The 19,510-nt window shown below is 35.5% G+C and overlaps 1 pseudogene across 1 annotated transcript; it reads right to left on the minus strand.

Annotated features, from left to right (window-relative positions):
* Positions 1-9,546: 9,546 nt before the first annotated feature.
* LOC108535351 (ribonuclease H1 pseudogene) lies at positions 9,547-11,074 on the minus strand (annotated as a pseudogene). Its single transcript, XR_001887211.1, has one exon. The product of XR_001887211.1 is annotated as a ribonuclease H1 pseudogene (transcript).
* Positions 11,075-19,510: the final 8,436 nt, after the last annotated feature.

Raw genomic sequence — 19,510 nt, forward strand, 5'->3', positions numbered from 1 at the left:
GTGATGTTCCCCTTCCCGAGTCCAAGTGATCTCATTGTTCAGTTCCCACCTATGAGTGAGAACATGGGGTGTTTGGATTTCTCTTCATGTGATAGTTTGCTAATCATAATAGTTTCCAGCTGCATCCATGTCCCTACAAAGGACACAAACTCATCCTTTTTTATGGCTGCATAGTATTCCATGGTGTATATGTGCCACATTTTCTTAATCCAGCCTGTCACAGATGGACACTTGGGTTGATTCCAAGTCTTTGCTATTGTGAGTGTTTTTGATTTTTAAAAGTTAGAAATAGCTTGTCCATTTCTGTTTTTTTAATATCTCTGGATTTATGTTTAGGGTTGCAGTAAACTTACAAATCAACTTGAAGAGAATTGATAACTTACAAATATTCAGTAATTTAACCTGTGAAAATGTTATAACTCCATTTATTTGTCTTTTAAATTTTCTGCAGTATTTTTAAATTTTCCAAGGTAGAGGCCTTTCAATTTATTTAATGCATTCCTATGTAATTAGGATTTTTAGCGATGTAATCAAGAGAAATTATTACAATTGCATTTTCAAATTTTTCTGCTATGATACTGAAATACATGGATTTTAATTTAGTTCTTGTATCCCGTAATCTTCATAAATTTACATAGTAGATTTAATAGTTCTTTTAAATCTACTTAGATCAGGGTTGAGAATCTGGCATGCAGGACAAATCTAGGCCCACTTTTTTTTTTTTTAATAGTTTTATTGAAACACAGACATGCCCATTCACTTACTTATTTGCTATGGCTGCTTTAGCACTACAACAGAGTTGAGTAGTTGCAATACAGATCATATATATATATATAGAGAGAGAGAGACCATATATATATGTCTATATAGAGAGACTATATATGTCTATATATAGAGAGAGACCATATATATGTCTATATATGTCTATATAATATACTAATATATTAATATAATAATATATAACAAAGTAATATAAATCATTTTATTATACAGACATATATATGTACACATGTGTGTGTGTGTGTGTATACACATATATATATGTCTGTATAATAAAATGATTTATATTACTTTGGGTATATACCCAGTAATGGGATTGTAGGGTCAAATGGCATTTCTGGTTCTATATGTGTATATACACACACACACACACACACACACACACATACATATACACTTGGAAAGTGTTTGCCAATCCATGCAAAGATTATCTACATATTCTATTCTAAGTATGATATTAACTGCAGGTTTGTCATAGATATTCTTAATTAGTCTGAAAAATTTTCCTTTTATTTCTAATTTGCTGAGAATTTTTTTTTATCAAAAGTGGAGTTTTTATTTACCAAATGTTTTTTTCTTCATCTATTGAGAATATCATATTTACCTTTCTTCTTTATCCTGGTAATACAGTTTCCTTAATTACATCTTTTGAAATGTAAAGCAACTTTGAATTTTCTGTATAAAATCCCAGTTGATAATAATGTACTATTTATTTTATATAAACTGTGCTTGATTTCCTAATATTTTTCTGAGAATTTTAGCATTTATGCAAATGACATTTTTTAAAAATATTCTTTTCTTGTAACATCTTTATCAGGTTTTGGTATTTTGGTTATACCAGTCCTAAAAAACAAGGCAGTGATTTTGACAGATCATAGCTCTGTTGTTTTCTTTTTTAATCCCAAATGACAATCTCTGCCTTATAAGTGGAGTTTTAAATTCACTTACATTTAATGTAATTATCGATATGTCTGAATTTAGAATGACCATTTTGGTGTTTACTTTTTATTTATTCCATCTGTTCATTCAACACGAAATCTGTTTGTTGTTCTGTTCGTTTCATTTTGCCAGCTAATAAAACAAATGTTTATTCAAATTCTATTGTAATTTTTTTAGGAGATTGTAAGCTCTACCCCTTTTTTTTTTTATTTTATTGGTTGCTCTAAGGATTAGAATATGCCTCCTTAATTTTAGTCCACTTAAGAGTTGATAAGTATGCCAATTCACAAGAAATGTAAAAATCTGGCAATTGTATCATTTGCTTTAACCCCCTATACTTGTGATATTTCAAATAAATTGATATATATATATATATATATATGCACACACACATATATATGTTAAACCCTGCAATGATTATTAAAATCTTTGTTTTAAAAAGTCATTAGACCTCTAAAGAAACTAAGAATTAAAATGTAGTTTTTATATTTACTCATATATTTGCTATTTCTGGTTTTTATTCCACCCTCTACATATAGGTTTTCATGACATGTGAATGTTCATCACTGGAAACTAATATTTCTTATACTATGTGTCTGTTAATTTAAAAATTTGAATTTTCTTATCTGAAAAGTGTCTTAAATTTTCCCTCATGGTTTAAGGATATTTGCACTGAACACACAATTCCAATTCATTACCTCTATCCTCTGTACTTAAATAATAGTATTCCATTATGTTCTGACCTACACTATTTCTTATTAAGGTATGCTGTAGTTTGCATGGTTTTTCTCCTGCATGCAATATATATCTTTTCTTGCTAGATGTTTTCAAAATTTTCCCCTTACCTTTGGATTTTGCCAGTTTGACTATGTTGTACCTAAGGGTATTTTTCTTTATATTTATACTTTGAGGTTCAAGATGCTTCCTATATTTATGAGTTGGTATTTTCTTAGTAAGTTTGGATGATTTTGACCATTATTTCTTTAGGTATATATGAAATTTTCTTCTACTTCTTCTTCCTCTCAGAATCCATAACACACATGATATACTTCATAATAAATTTCTATATATTACTGATGCTTTATTTTCTTTATTTTTTCTGTTCTTCAGAATAGATAAGAACTATTAATAAATCTTTAAATATATCAACTCTTTCTTCTTCTGTATCCAATCTTATTTAAGGCTATCCAGTGGATTTTTCATTTTATTTTATTTAATTATTAATTATTATTTATTTATTAGTTTTAAGTTCCAGGGTACATATGCAGGGTGCGCAGGTTTTGTTGCATAGATAAACATGTGCTATTGTGGCTTGCTGCACTAGTCAACCCATTATTTAGGTATTAAGCCTAGCATGAATCAGCTCTTTTCCCTAATGCTCTTCCCACTCCTCCCTCCACCAACAGACCCTAGTAAATGTTGTTCCCCCGCCATGTCTATGTGTTCTTATTGTCCAGTTCCCACTTACAAATGAGAACATGTGGTGTTTGGTTTTTTGTTCCCGAGTTAGTTTGCTGAGGATACTGGCTTCCAGCTTCATCCATGCCCCTGCAAAGGACATGATCTTGTTCCTTCCTGTGGCTGCATAGTATTCCACAGTGTATATGTACTACATTTTCTTTATCCAGTCTATTATTGATGGGTATTTGGGTTAATCCCTTATCTTTGCTATTGTGAATAGTGCTGCAGTGAAAATACATGTGCATATATCTGTATAATAAAATGATTTCTATTCCTCTGGGTATATACCCAGTAATGAGATTGCAGGGCCAAATAGTATTTCCAGTTCTAAATCTTTGAGGAATTGCCACACTGTCTTCCACAATGGTTAAACTAATTTACATTCCCACCGACAGTGTAAAGGCATTCCTATTTATCTGCAATCTCACCAGCATCTGTTATTTCCCGACTTTTTAATAATTGCCATTCTTACTGGCATGAGAAGTTATCTCATTGTGGTTTTGATTTGCATTTCTCTAATGATCTGTGATCCTGGACTATTTTTCATGTGTTGGTCGCATGTTTGTCTTTTTTGAGAAGTGTCTGTTCTTTTTATTTGTCCACTTTTTAATGGGGTTTTGTGTTTTCTTCTTATAAATTTGCTTAACTTCCTTGTAGATTCTGGATAGCAAACATTTGTCAGATGGATAGATTATAAAAATGTTCTCCCATTTTGTGGGTTGTCTGTCTGCTCTAATGATAGTTTCATTTGCTGTGCAGTAGTGCCTTAGTTTAATTAGATCCCATTTGTTAATATTTGCTTTTGTTGCAATTGCTTTTGGTGATTTCATCTTTGTCCATGCCTATGTCCTAAATGGTATTGCCTAGATTTTCTTCTAGGGTTTTTATAGTTTTGGGTTTGTATTTAAATATTTAATCCATCTTGAGTTAATTTTTGCATAAGGTGTAAGGAAGGCATCCAGTTTCAATTTTCTGCATATGGCTAGCCAGTTCTCCCAGCACCATTTAATAGATAGGGAATCCTTTCCCCATTGCTTGTTTTTGTGTGGTTTGTTAAAGATCAGATGGTTGTAGATGTGTGTTTTTTTATTCTTAAGCCCTCTATTCTGTTCCATGGGTCTATGTGCCTGTTTTTGTACCAGTACCATGCTGTTTTAGTTATTGTGGCCTCATAGCATCATTTGATGTCAGGTAGTGTGAAGCCTTCAGTTTTGTTGCTTTTGCTTAAGATTAACGTGGCTATTCTAGCTATTTTTTGGTAGAATATGAATTTTAAAATAGTTTTTTCTAATTCTGTGAAGAATGTCAATAGTAGTTTAAAGGGAATAGTATTGAATCTATAAATTTCTTTGAGTAGGATGGTTTTTATCACGATATTGATTCTTTCTACCCATGAGCATGGAATGTTTTTGCCTCTGCTTGTGTCCGCTCTGATTTTCTTAAGAAGTGTTTTGTAGTTCTCCTTAAAGAGGTACTTCACTTCCCTTGTTAGCTGTATTCTTAGGTATTTTATTCTCTTTGTGGCAGTTGTGAATGGAAGTTCTTTTGTGATTTGGGTTTCTGCTTTTCTGTTGCTGGATGGGAATGCTTGTGATTAATGCACATTGATTTTGTATCCTGAGGTTTTGCTAAAGTTGCTTATCTGCTTAAGATGTTTTTGGGCTGAGACAATGGGGTATTATAAATATAGGATCATGTCATCTGCAAACAAAGATAATTTGACTTCATCCTTTCCCATTTGAATACCCTTTATTTCTTTCTCTTGCCTGATTGCCCTGGCCAGAACTTCCAACACTATGTTGAATAAGAGTGAGGAGAGAGGGCATTCTTTTCTTGTACCAGTTTTCAAGAGGAATGAGTCCAGCTTTTGCCCATTCAGTATGATATTGGCTGCAGATTTGTCATAAATGGGTTTTATTATTTTGAGGTATGTTCCTTCAATACCTAGTTTATTGAGAGTTTTTTTTTTTTAACATGAAGAGGTGTTAAATTTTATCAAAGACCTTTTCTGTGTCTATTGAGATAATTATGTGGTTTTCGTTTTTAGTTCTGTTTATATGATGAATTACATTTATTGATTTGTGTAGGTTGAACCAGCCTTGCATTTCAGGGATGAAGCCAACTTAATCATGGCTGGTAAGATTTTTGATGTGCTGCTGAATTTGGTTTACAAGTATTNACTTCCAACACTATGTTGAATAAGAGTGAGGAGAGAGGGCATTCTTTTCTTGTACCAGTTTTCAAGAGGAATGAGTCCAGCTTTTGCCCATTCAGTATGATATTGGCTGCAGATTTGTCATAAATGGGTTTTATTATTTTGAGGTATGTTCCTTCAATACCTAGTTTATTGAGAGTTTTTTTTTTTTAACATGAAGAGGTGTTAAATTTTATCAAAGACCTTTTCTGTGTCTATTGAGATAATTATGTGGTTTTCGTTTTAGTTCTGTTTATATGATGAATTACATTTATTGATTTGTGTAGGTTGAACCAGCCTTGCATTTCAGGGATGAAGCCAACTTAATCATGGCTGGTAAGATTTTTGATGTGCTGCTGAATTTGGTTTACAAGTATTTTATTGAGGATTTTTGCATCAGTATTCATCAGGGATATTGGCTTGAAGTTTTCTTTTTTCTTGTTGTCTCTGCCAGGTTTTGGTATTAGGATGATGCTGGCCTCATAAAATGAGTTAAGGAGAAGTAACTCCTTTTCAATTATTTGGAATAGTTTCAGAAGAAATATTACCAGCTCCTCTTTTTACCTCTGGTGCAATTCAGCTGCACATCAATCTGGACCTGGGCTTTTTCTTTGGTTGGTAGGCTATTTATTACTGCCTCAATTTCAGAACTTGTCTATTCAGGGATTCAACATTTTCTTGGTTTAGTTTTGAGAAGGTTTATGTGTCTAGGAATGTGTCTGTTTCTTCTAGATTTTCCAGTTTATTTGCATAGAGGTATTTATAGTATTCTCTGATGGTTGTTTGTATTTCTGTGGGGTCAGTGGTGGTATCCTGCATTTCATTTCTGATCATGTTTATTTGAATCTTCTCTCCTCTTCTTTATTAGTCTCATTAGTGTTCTATCTTTTTTATTATTTTTTTTCAAATAACCAACTCCTAGATCCATTGATTTTTTTTTGAAAGTTTTTATTTGTGTCCCTATCTCCTTGAATTCTGCTCTGATCTTGGTTATTTCTTGTCTTTTGCTAGTTTTGGGGTTGGTTTGCTTTTGTGTTGTTAGGTTTTAGTTATGATGTTAGGTTGCTAATTTGAGATCTTTCAAGACAGACCAATATTCACATTCAGGAAATCCAGAGAACTCCAATAAGATACTCCAGGAAAAGATCTACCCCAAGACATGTAATCATCAGATTCTCCAAGGTCAAAATGAAGGAAAAACTGTTAAGGACAGTAACAGAGAAAGGCCAGGTCACCTACAAAAGGAAGCCCACCAAACTAACAGAGGACCTCTCAGAAAAAAACCCTGCAAGCCAGAAGAGATTGAGGGCCAATATTCAACACTGTTAAAAAAAAAAAAAAAAAAAAAAGAAAGAAAGAAAGAAAAAAAGAAATTCTAACCCACAATTTCACATCCAGCCAAAACTAAGATTCATAAGCGAAAGAGAAATAAAATCTTTTTCAGACAAGCAAATGCTGAGCGATTTTGTCACCACCCCACCTGCCTTGTGAGAGCTCCTAAAGGAAGCACTGAACATGGATAGGAAAAACCATTACCAGCCACTACAAAAACACACTGAAGTACACAGATTAATGACACTATGAAGCAACTACATTAACAAGTCTGCCATATTAACTAACCAGCATCATGATGACAGGATCAAATTCACACATAACAATATTAACCTTAAATGTAAACGGGCCCCAATTAAAAGACACAGAATGGCAAGCAGGATACAAAGACAAGACCTATTGGTGTGCTGTGTTCGAGAGACACATCTCGTGTGCAAAGATGCACATAGACTCAAAATAAAGAGATGATGGAAAACTTATCATGCAAATGGAAAGCTGAAAAAAAGCAGGGGTTGCAATCCTAGTTTCTGACAAAATAGATATTAAGTCAACAAAAGTCAAAAAAGACAAAGAAGGGCATTACATAATGTTAAAGGGTTCAATTAAACAAGAAGAGCTAACTATCCTAAATATGTATGCACCCAATACAGCAGCACCCACATTCATAAAACAAATTATTAGAGGAACCTATAAAGGGACTTAGACCCCCATACAATAATAGTAGAAGCCTTTAATACCCCGCTGTCAGTATTAGACAAATAATCGAGACAGAAAATTAATGAAGATATTCAGGACTTGAACTCAGCTCTAGACCAAGCGGACCTGATAAATATCTACAGAACTCTCCACCAAAGACAACAGAGTATACATTTTTTCAGTGCCACATGGCACTTACTCTAAATTTGATCACATAATTGGAAGTAAAACACTCCTCGGCAAATGCAAAATAACTGAAATCATAATAGTCTGTCAGACCACAGCATAATCAAATTAGAAGTCAAGATTAAAAAGCCCACTCAAAACCACTCAACTACATGAACTTTGAACAGCCTGCTCCTGAATGACTCTGGTTATATAATGAAATTAAGGCAAAAATCAGCAAGTTCTTTGAAACCAATGAGAACAAAGACAACATATCAGAATCTCTGGGATGCAGCTAAAGCAGTGCTAAGAGGAAAATTTATAGCATTAAAGGGAATTTTTTTATATTACATATTTTATTTATTGCTTTTAGAATTTCAATTTGATTCTTTCTATAGGCTCTCTTTCTCTGTTAATATTCCCTCATATGTTCATCTGCTCATTTATTATGGTCAGTTTTAAAGTCCTTGAACACTTTTGATTAAGATGATTTAAAATCTTTGCTAATTCCAGCAGTTGGATCATCTCTCAGAGGTTTTGTCCGCTGACTGACCTCTTCCTTCAGTTACTTATATTTATCTGCTTCATTTCATGTGTAAATTTTTTGTATTGTCTGCCAGAAATTATGGATACTGATGACTGAGAATCTGGAGTTAGTGTCTTCTTCTAGAGAGAGTAGAGTTGGATTTTTGTCTTGTCTTTTTAAAAATATTTCACAGATGGTTAATTTCTTGGTCAATTAATCTTTCTTTTTTTTAATTATGCTTTAAGTTCTAGGGTGCATGTGCACGACGTGCAGATTTGTTACATATGCATACATGTGCCATGTTGGTGTGCTGCACTCATTAACTCGTCATTTACATTAGGTATATCTCCTAATGCTATCCCTCCCCCCTACCCCTCCCCACAATAGGACCCGGTGTGTGATGTTCCCCTTCCTGTGTCCAAGAGATCTCATTGTTCAATTTCCACCTATGAGTGAGAACATGCGGTATTTGGTTTTCTGTTCTTGCAATAGTTTGCTGAGAATGATGGTTTCCAGCTGCATCCATGTCCCTACAAAGGACACTAACTCATCCTTTTTTATGGCTGCACAGTATTCTGTGTTGTATATGTGCCACATTTTCTTAATCCAGTCTGTCACTGATGGACATTTGGTTTGATTCCAAGTCATTGCTATTGTGAATAGTGCCGCAATGAACATGCGTGTGCATGTGTCTTTATAGCAGCATGACTTATAATTCTTTGGGTATATCCCTACTAATGGGATGGTTGGGTCAAATGGTATTTCTAGTTCTAGTCCTTGAGGAATCAATCACCACACTGTTTTCCCCAATGGTTGAACTAGTTTACAGTCCCACCAACAGTGTAAAAGTGTTTCTATTTCTCCACATCCTCTCCAGCACCTGTTGTTTCCTGATTTTTTTTTTTTTTTNCTCCCCACAATAGGACCCGGTGTGTGATGTTCCCCTTCCTGTGTCCAAGAGATCTCATTGTTCAATTTCCACCTATGAGTGAGAACATGCGGTATTTGGTTTTCTGTTCTTGCAATAGTTTGCTGAGAATGATGGTTTCCAGCTGCATCCATGTCCCTACAAAGGACACTAACTCATCCTTTTTTATGGCTGCACAGTATTCCGTGTTGTATATGTGCCACATTTTCTTAATCCAGTCTGTCACTGATGGACATTTGGTTTGATTCCAAGTCATTGCTATTGTGAATAGTGCCGCAATGAACATGCGTGTGCATGTGTCTTTATAGCAGCATGACTTATAATTCTTTGGGTATATCCCTACTAATGGGATGGTTGGGTCAAATGGTATTTCTAGTTCTAGTCCTTGAGGAATCAATCACCACACTGTTTTCCACAATGGTTGAACTAGTTTACAGTCCCACCAACAGTGTAAACGTGTTCCTATTTCTCCACATCCTCTCCAGCACCTGTTGTTTCCTAATTTTTTTTTTTTTTGACTTTTGAAAGATTTATTTATGTATTTTAGTCTTTACAAGTCCTAGCTGTTCCTAGAGAATGGCCTAGCAGCCAGGGTCGCCTGCAGGCAGCCTTTGCCCTATACTAAGTGCCCAGCAAGCTGGCACATGGGGCTGAGACTCAGCCTACACCCTGCCCACTGAGCTGCATGCCCAGGCCCTGAGCAGCATGTTTCTCTAACATACCCACAGGCACAAGTCACCTATACAAGCAGGAGACTCAGTCCCGTCGACTGGATGGTAAATGGAAGCTTCCAGAACACTTCCAGACTTCTGAGTTGCATCTTTTAACCAATGGTTTTTTGATTTCTTATCAAAATATAAGCCACAGCATTTTAGGCCATTTGCCTTGCTTGCCTGCAATAAAACAAGCAAGAACAGTATCAAACCCAGTAAACATAATGCGGAAATCTCATATAATTCTCCAACCTCAAAAATTCAATTTATTATATACTTAACCATTTTTTATAAAAACTTGTCACAGAAGGCCACTGTGCCTGATTTCGTGTGAAAGACGCATCTGCCCATCACCGCGATGGTCCCATCTGCAGGCTGTTTTCCACACCAGTAAGTACAAGTAGCAAGACAGTCAATGGCTCAAGTTCTCCCAAGGACTAAAGTCACATGGCTCAGTCTTCGGATTGTTTAGCTCCTTCTCTGGCTAGTCTATCAGTTTCTTCATTGCCTATAAATCCCAAATGACCAGGAACGTGCATCCACTGAATGTCCATCCCCTGGGTGAGCCTCTCCAGTGCCACAAAGTGCTCTTTGTTGATCACCTCTTTCCCTGCACTTGTCTTCCACCCATTTTCCTTCCAACTTTGAACACAGTTAGTTATACCATTTATAGTAAACATACTGTCTGTATACAGAACCAGTTTACTGATGTTTTGAGCCTTTGCTTGTTCAATGGCTTTGCAGGCAGCATGAATTTCTGCTCTTTGGTTTGTCTGTCGCCCAGGAAGTCTAATGCCTACATTTAAAGGATGGCCCGGCCCCCAGTAAACGCAGATTCCTGCTTGTGGCCTTCTACGCCCATTACTGGAGAAGCAGCCATCAGTGTAGACAACAACAAAGTCTCCCATGTAGGAAAACGTGTCTCTGCTAACTGGAGGCCCCGGCTCCATGCTCAGCTTCATGTACTTTGCATATGGCTCTGTGCTTTCATCTCCATCTCCATCCAGTGGCTCACGGAGTCGCTTGCTGGCTTCTGTCTGCGATTCTTTTCCATGTTGATTTTCCTGCCCTTCGGAAACTTCTGGGCTTGCAGATTTCCTGACAAAGGTCCAGGCCTCATCCTCTGTGGCAAACTTCTTAAATCTGGCAGCAGGAAACTGGTCCACCTTTGCTTTGCACTCATTCCAGGTCAGAAAGACCCCGGTCATACGGCCCCTCCTCACGGCATAGAACATCCCGAACCCGCGAGAGCTGTCAGGGCAGGACACGGCAGCCAAGGCGACTCTGTGGGACAGGAACACAAGCCAGCTCATCGCTCACTCCTGGCACCGGGAAGCATTTAGACTCTGTTTCCTGATTTTTTTAATGATTGCCGTTCTAACTGGTGTAAGATGGCATCTCATTGTGGTTTTGATTTGCATTTCTCAGATAGCGAGGGATGATGAGCATTTTTTCATGTGTCTGTTGGCTGTATGAATGTCTTCTTTTGAGAAGTGGCTGTTCATATCCTTTGCCCACTTTTTGATGGGGTTGTTTGTTTTTTTCTTGTAAATTTCATTGAGTTCTTTATAGGTTCTGGATATTAGCCCTTTGTCAGATGGGTAGATTGCAAAATTTTTCTCCCATTCTGTAGGTGCCTGTTCACTCTGATGGTAGTTTCTTTTGCTGTGCAGAAGCTCTTTAGTTTAATTAGATCCCATTTGTCAATTTCAGCTTTTGTTGCCATTGCTTTTGGTGTTTTAGACATGAAGTCCTTGCCCATGCCTATCTATCCATGAGCATGGTATGTTCTTCCATTTGTTTGTGTCCTCTTTGATTTCACTGAGCAGTGGTTTGTAGTTCTCCTTGAAGAGGTCCTTTACATCCTTGTAAGTTGGATTCCTAGGTATTTTATTCTCTTTGAAGCAATTGTGAATGGAAGTTCATTCATGATTTGGCTCTCTGTTTGTCTGTTAATGGTGTATAAGAATGCTTGTGATTTTTGCACATTGATTTTGTATCCTGAGACTTTGCTGTAGTTGCTTATCAGCTTAAGGAGATTTTGGGCTGAGACAATGGAATTTTCTAAATATACAAAATTGGTCAATTAATCTTATCCTTTTGAATTTTGTGCTTAAATTATGTTAGAATTTTCTGAGAGCAACCATTACTGTAGTGGTTGAAAAGTCCTTCCCTAAGTGTTTTTCAATATCAACTGAAGTAACTGTATTTTTCAGCAAAATATCTCTCATTTAGCTACTTAGAACATCCTATGTATTCCAGCACAGTGAGAACTTCAGATTTCAACTCACAGATCCCTAGGACCTTTCCTTTCCTTTTCCTTTTTTTTTCCCCTAGCACTGTCCTGAATTACCTGATATTCAACATCTAAAAAAATTTCTGTATGTAGCTCATATACATATATTCACACACACACAAATTAGATATACGTATATGCACATATAAGCAATATATACATAATTCATACATATACAATTTGTATAAATTATATGCATATATGTATATTAAAATATACATATGTCTTGGCCAGAGTGGAATTATAGTAAACACTTTTAAATTACTAGTTTTTCCTTTATTATACAAGTATTACATGTTCATTACAGATAAATTAGAAAAGCAAAAAATGTATTTGATAAGGAAACTACCCATAATACTAGCTACCAGAGGCAATCTTTGTGTTATATATATAGTCTATATCTACAAAATTTTCAAATTATATGCACATACATTATATGTGTATAATATATATGAATAATTTTAAATACAGAATATTTTCCAATATGTGTATTTACCTAGTTTCCTTTTAATATATCTTAAACTGTATCAACTAATCTAACACTATAATATTAAAATATTCATAAAAGAGATTTTATGATCTACTTTAAATCATTTAAAACCCCAACATAGGCTCTGTGCTTTTCTTGATAGTTATAATTCTTCTTGATGAATCTAATCTTTTATCACCTTCTAGTTCCCATGGATGAACAAATTCTTAGGCAAATGCTGTGGTACTTGGTGAGTTTATATATGTTCATATGTAAGAGGATATTACTTGCATTATTAAGATTGATTTCAAAAGAGAAAATATGACATAAATATGTGAAAGAAGCCCCTTGGTGATTTTTATTGCATATTTGTGGTTTTAGAATAAATGTAAACATTGGGAGTTTAAAAATTGTAGCATTAAGTTACTAGGAGAAGCAAAAGGAGCACTGAATAAAAAAAATAACAGAGGCAAAAAGTATCATAAGAAATGGGAGTGGTTTATAGATATAGACAAAGTTCAAGACTCTTTCCAATATATATAGTGAAATGATAATCTGGATTCATCTTAATGTCCATGATATGCATTACTGGTTAATGAAGAAACTCTGGAAGCAACAGATTGCTCTGAAGGTAATTTAAATTATCCCAGTAAAGATTAAAGTAAGGGTTTTACTGGTCATTGGCCTGGTGATAAATGGAGCGAGCTGAAGATTGATTGCTGAGCATTCATTGCCAAATTAGAGATGACCACTATTTTTCTCTTGCCCTCCCATAGTTTCTGTTTACATTAAACCAGCTTTTTCTGAAATTCCCTTTTTTATTTATAGGAATCTACATTTTTTTCTCTTCACCTATATCACTCAGACTGTGAAGGAGGTTTTCAGTAACTATGAATTCCAGGAAATTGTGTAGCTTAGGACAAAAATCATTGGAATTGAACATCAAAACAAATAATAACAAAGAATAATAGAAAAACATTTAAATATTGAATCTATTGGTTACTAGCAGTGTAATCTTAGGTCAGTTAGTTAGCTTTATTGAATATCAGTTTATTTATTTGTAGGTTTAAGATAATAATACTTATTTCACATTATGGTTATGAGAATTAAATGAAGAAATATATTTGTAGCTAGAAACATTAGCATAATGTCTAACACATAATAGATGCTCAATAAATGATTACTCTAGGTTCATTCATGACCACCGATTATCTGGATCAGGTGTCAGCAATTTTTTTCGACAAAGGAGCAGATATAAAATATTTTAAGCTTTATGATACTGTCTCCATCATAGGCACTAAACTCTGCTGTTACAGGACAAAAGGAACCCTATACAATATGTTAAGGAATGAGCATTGCTGTATTCCATTTATCTTTGTATACAAAAATTGGCAGCAGACTGGATTTGGTCAGTAGGGGCAGTAGTTTGATGACCTCTGGTATAAGTTAAGAAACATTGTGGGGCTTTTTGTTTGTTTACATATTTAGTCATTGGACATATGTTTTAGGCTTCAGGCTTTGGAAAATACAGAAAAGAATCATCCATCCTTTTCCTCTTAGAAGTCATTTTGCATGTCTAATCAAGATAAAATTTCATTACATTCTTTTCTGTAAATTATCATGTTTTAAATACCAAATTCCTTGGTAAAGCTATGATTTTATTTATTACATTTTTTTTTTTTTTTTTTTTTTTTTTTTTTTTTCTGAGATGGAGTTTCGCTCTTATTGCCCAAGCTGGAGTACAATGAATGGCATGATCTCAGCTCACTGCAACCTCTGCCTCCCAGGTTCAAGCGATTCTCCTGTCTCAGCCTTCCAAGTAGCTGGGATTACAGTCATGTGCCACCACGCCTGGCTACTTTTGTAATTTTAGGTGAGATGGGGTTTCTCTATGTTGGTCAGGCTGGTCTCAAACTCCCGACCTCAGGTGATCTACTGTCAGCAATTCTAAAGGTCAAGAGTTTTCAAAGTAATGTAAACCTATTTTTCTTGCCTTAGAAATAGTTATATTTGAGTTGGATTATTCTGTATAGATGTATCAGTGTAAATTCATTGGCAAATGGAAATCTTTGGAGTTGAATGTTATTCTTTGTCCTGTCTTGTGTCTAGCCTTCAACCTAAGCTATGCTGGAGACCTGCTTCATAATAATTTTTAGCTTTTATTTGTTCTTTAGATTAGATAAACTTAGCCTAACTATATTATCATGGAGGAATGTAGAAGTTTAGAAATAATAAGAATTGTATTATATCTCCAGATTCATCACCAACTTAGTGTATTGTATTTAAAAATGAATATTCTAAAACCTACTATTTATGAGATTGCCATTAGCTTTATCCGTTTTCTCTAAACTTGTTATTTTCCATCATGATTAATAGGTACAAAATAATTACAATAAGGAAAAGGATCTAGTATTTGATAGCACAACAGGGTGACTATAGTCAATAATAATTGTATATTTAAAAAAAACTTAAGAGTGTAACTGCATTGCTTGTAACTCAAAGGATAAATGCTTGAGGGCATGGATATCCCATTCTCCATGACGTGCTTATTTTGCATTTATACCTGTACTAAAATATCTCATGTACCCCATAAGTATATACACCTACTATGTACTCACAAAAATGTTTAAAATAAAAAATAAATAAATAAATAAAATATGCAAGTCAATCACTGTGATACACCATGTTAACAGAATAAAAGATTAAAAGAAAACTACATAGTCATTTCAACAGATATAAAATAAAGCATTTGACAAAGTTCAATCTACATTCATAAGAAAATCCTCAAAACTGGTCTAGAAGAAACTATCCTCAATATAATAAAGGATATTTATTAAAAGCCCATTGTTCACAACATAATGAGAAAAAACTCTTTCCCTAAGATCCAGTGCATAAAAAATCTACTCTTGCCACTTGTTTTTAAAATAGAAATGACCAGAAGAATCAGACAAGAAAAAAGACATGCAAGTAAAATAAGAAAAAGTAAAATAATTACTGTTTGCAGATAATGTGATTCTACATTTAGAAAACCCTAAAGATATCACCAGAAAGCATAGAGCTAATAAAAAATTCAGTAAACTTGCTGTATACAAAAACGAACATGCATAAATCAGTTGAGTTTTTTTGTTCTGCATTTTATTTCCTTTTTTTTACTTTTTATTTACTTTTTTAATTTAACTTTTATTTTAAGTTCAGGGATACATGGCAGATTTCTTATATAGGTCAATTTGCGTCATGAGGGTTTGTCATACAGATTATTTCTTTGCCCAGGTACTAAGCCTAGTAACTATTAGTTATTTTTCCTGATCCTCTCCATCCTCCCACCACTACCATCAAGGAGGCCCCAGTGTGTACTATTCCCCTCTCTGTGTCCATGTGTTCTCATCATTTAGTTCTCAGTTATAAGTGAGAACATATGGTATTTAGCTTTCTGTTCCCATGTTAGTTTGCTAAGAATAATGTCCTCCAGCTGCATCCTGCAAAGGATATGATCTCATTCCTTTTTATGGCTACATAGTTTTCCATGGTGTAGATGTGGTTTGGCTGTGGACTCACGCAAATCTCATCTTGAATTTTAGCTCCCATAATTCTCATGTGTTGTGAGAAGGACCCTGTGGGAGCTAATTGAATCATGGGGGTGGGTCTTTCTCATGCTGTTTTCATGAAGGTGAATAAGTCTCATGAGATCTGATGGTTTCATAAAGAGGAGTTCCCCTGCACAAGCTCTCTCTTTTCACCTGCTGTCATCCATGTAAGATGTGACTTGCTCCTTCTTCCCATCCACCATGATTTTGAGGTCTCCCCAACCACGTGGAACTGTAAGTCCATTAAACCTCTTTCTTTTGTAAATTGCTCAGTCTCGGATATGTCTTTATCAGCAGCATGGAAACAGATTAATGCAGTATATATGTACCACATTTTCTTTATCCAGTCTAGCAAATTCTGGGTCTTTGCTATTGTGAATAGTGCTGCAATCAATGTGTGTGTGTGTGTGTGTGTGTGTGTGTGTGTATGTCTTTATGATAGAATGATTTGTATTCTTTGGAGCATATACCCAGTAATAGAATTGCTGGGTTGAATGGTATTTCTGTTTCTAGGTTTTTGAGGAATCACCACACTGTCTTCCACAATGGCTAAACTAATTTACATTCCCATCAATGGCATATAAGAGTTCCTTTCTCTCCACAACCTCACAAGTATCTGTTATTTTTTGACTCCTTAATAGCCATTCTGACTGGAGTGAGATGTTATCTCATTGTGATTTTGATTTGCATTTCTCCAGTGATCAGTGATGTTGAGCGTTTTTTCATATGATTGTTGAATGTATGTAAGCATTCTTTTGAGAAGTGTCTATTCATATCCTTTGCCCACTTTTTAATAGGTTGTTTTTTTTTTTCTTGTAAATTTAAGTTCCTCATAGATGCTGGATATTAGACCCTTGTCAGATACATAGTTTGCCAAAATTCTTCTATTCTGTAGATTGTCTGTTCACTCTGTTGATAGTTTCCTTTACTGTGCAGAAACTCTTTAGTTTAATTAGATATCATCTGTCAAGTTTTGCTTTTGTTTCAGTTGCTTTTGGCGTCTTCATCATGAAACTTTTGCCCATTCCTAGGTCCACAATGCTTTGCTTAACTTGTCTTCCAGGGTTTTTATAGTTTCAGATTTTACATTTAAGTCTTTAGTCCATCTTATGTTAATTTTTTTATATGGCATAAGGAAGGGGTCCAGTTTCAGTCTTCTGCATATGGCTAGCCAGTTATCGCAACAGCATTTATTGAATAGGGAATCCTTTCCCCATTGCTTGTTTTTGTAAGGTTTGTCAAAGATTATCATGGGAAATGCAAATGAAAACCACGGGATGTCAGTCGACACCTGTCAGGATGGCTACTAACAAAAAGCAAATGATTCCAAGTGTTGGTGAAGGTATGGAGAAAAGGGCCCCTTTGCATGCTGTTGGTGGGAAAGTAAGTTGGTACTGCCATTATAGAAAACAGTATCAAGTTTCCTCAAAGACTAAAAACGGAACTACAGATGATTAAGCACTCCCACTTCTGGGCATATACATGAAGTCAATGAAATCACTACCTCAGAAAGATAGCTGTTCTTCCATGTCCATCACACCATTATTCATAATAGCCAAGATATGCAAACAACCCAAATATCTGTGCATGTATGGATGAATGAATAAAAAGTTACGTATACACACACACACACACACACACACACACACACACACACAGTAATATTATTTAGCCTTTCAAAAGAAGGGGGTCCTTCCATTTGCCACAACATGGATGAACCTGGAGAATCATATGCTAAGTGAAACAAGACATGCATAGAAAAACAAATGCTACATGATCTCATTGATATGCAGAATCAAAAAATGTTGCAACTGGGGCTCTCTCACCTGTGCTGAATAAGGAGAAACTCAGATTTAACTCCAATAAGAAAACTGTAGTCACAGGGCTGATGGACCCTCTTGATGCTGTTCAGGTGTGGGGACAATAAGAGCGATAGTAGCTGAATTAAGAGAAGTAGTGTCTCAGGTAACCTTAATTCCCATCACTGAGGCTCGCAAAGACACTGGTGTTTCTGGTGGATGAAGAACATGTCAGTTTACGTGGTTCAGGTTACACCATCTTGAAGGCATCCCTACAAAGCTGCACATTAGAGTTTGAGGCTTAGGAGGAGAAGTCTGTGGGTGGAGGGCCAGATAATACACTATGGATAAGTGTAGGGCAGGGACGTGCCTGTGCAGGAGGTTGTGCCCCTCATTTCACCTCACCCATGCAGTGCCCTGAGAACAACAAATGTCCCTCCCAACAGAGCCAGCATCTGGTCCCCAGCAGCAGAGAGGGCTAATAATAATTAAAGGTGCTTTGTTTGTTTGCTTTTTTGCTTTTGTTTTTTGGGCAGCAAAAACTTGGAGTCCCACAAATGTTCCACATTAAAGTTCTGACATCATATTGATTGTCTTCTACATCTCCTGTTCCCAGATGGTTGCTAAGAGTAGGGGCAGCTCAAGAGATCGGGAAAACAGAGGATGAAAGGTAACTTTCCCCCACCCACACTTCTAGGCCACAGGCCAATGAAGGCCCTTCACAAAACTCTGCCTGAGTTTGGATAACAGGGCTTTGACCTAGACTCTGAGCTGAATCATGAGTGGAATGGAACCTTTACCCTAAACCAAACTTCTTTATTCCAGAGGAAACTAAAATATTTCTGGATAGAACTGTATTCATTCATTTTCAGGCTTACTCCAAATCTACCAGTCATGTTAAGTCCACCAACACCCTACCAATAACATTATCAGAGACAGGGGCTTAAATTAAAAACAAAACAAAACAAAACAAAAAAAAAACTATTGGTTAGCAAATATGTAGAAAATATTCCAGATATGTACACTGCAATATTGTCTGCTCATTACACAAATAATTTCATTCTTAAGCAAATTCCTAGTCCTATGATATTCAAGTACAGATATTCCAAAGGCATTTGGACAAACATAATCCAAAGGAAACATACAAATGAGAGAGAGCTAGGTACACAGATCATGTCAGACTGGGCTGTCTGTGTGTGTGTGTAAAAATGCAGTGGGTGTGGCATGACCGATTGCAGTCAGAGAGCAGAGAACAAAGGGTCAAAACAAGCATAAGCGAGACAAATAAATACTAAGCCATTCAGGGGGTCATTGGGTCAGCTACATAACCTGAATTCCTGTCCAGCCAAACTCTCCTCAGTCTTCTCCCCATGCAACAGACACATAATCGTGCATCTAATTCCAAGGCAGGAACAGTCTTAAGAATTAATATGGAAAATTTTCACCTTCAGATTTGTGGTCATAAATTCACACAAGATATGATCAGGATGTTTATAAAGTACATATTACTCTGGTTCATTATATAAATATTAAGTACATCTTTAAATTTCACCTTAGTGCTTAATTTTCCAGACTGTCAGGTATTTATACTAGGACTTGATTTTAAGCAGTTGTTGTTTCCTAATTAT

This window comes from Rhinopithecus bieti, unplaced genomic scaffold (genome assembly GCF_001698545.2).
Source record: "Rhinopithecus bieti isolate Rb0 unplaced genomic scaffold, ASM169854v2 scaffold_12970, whole genome shotgun sequence".
Classification (NCBI taxonomy): domain Eukaryota; kingdom Metazoa; phylum Chordata; class Mammalia; order Primates; family Cercopithecidae; genus Rhinopithecus; species Rhinopithecus bieti.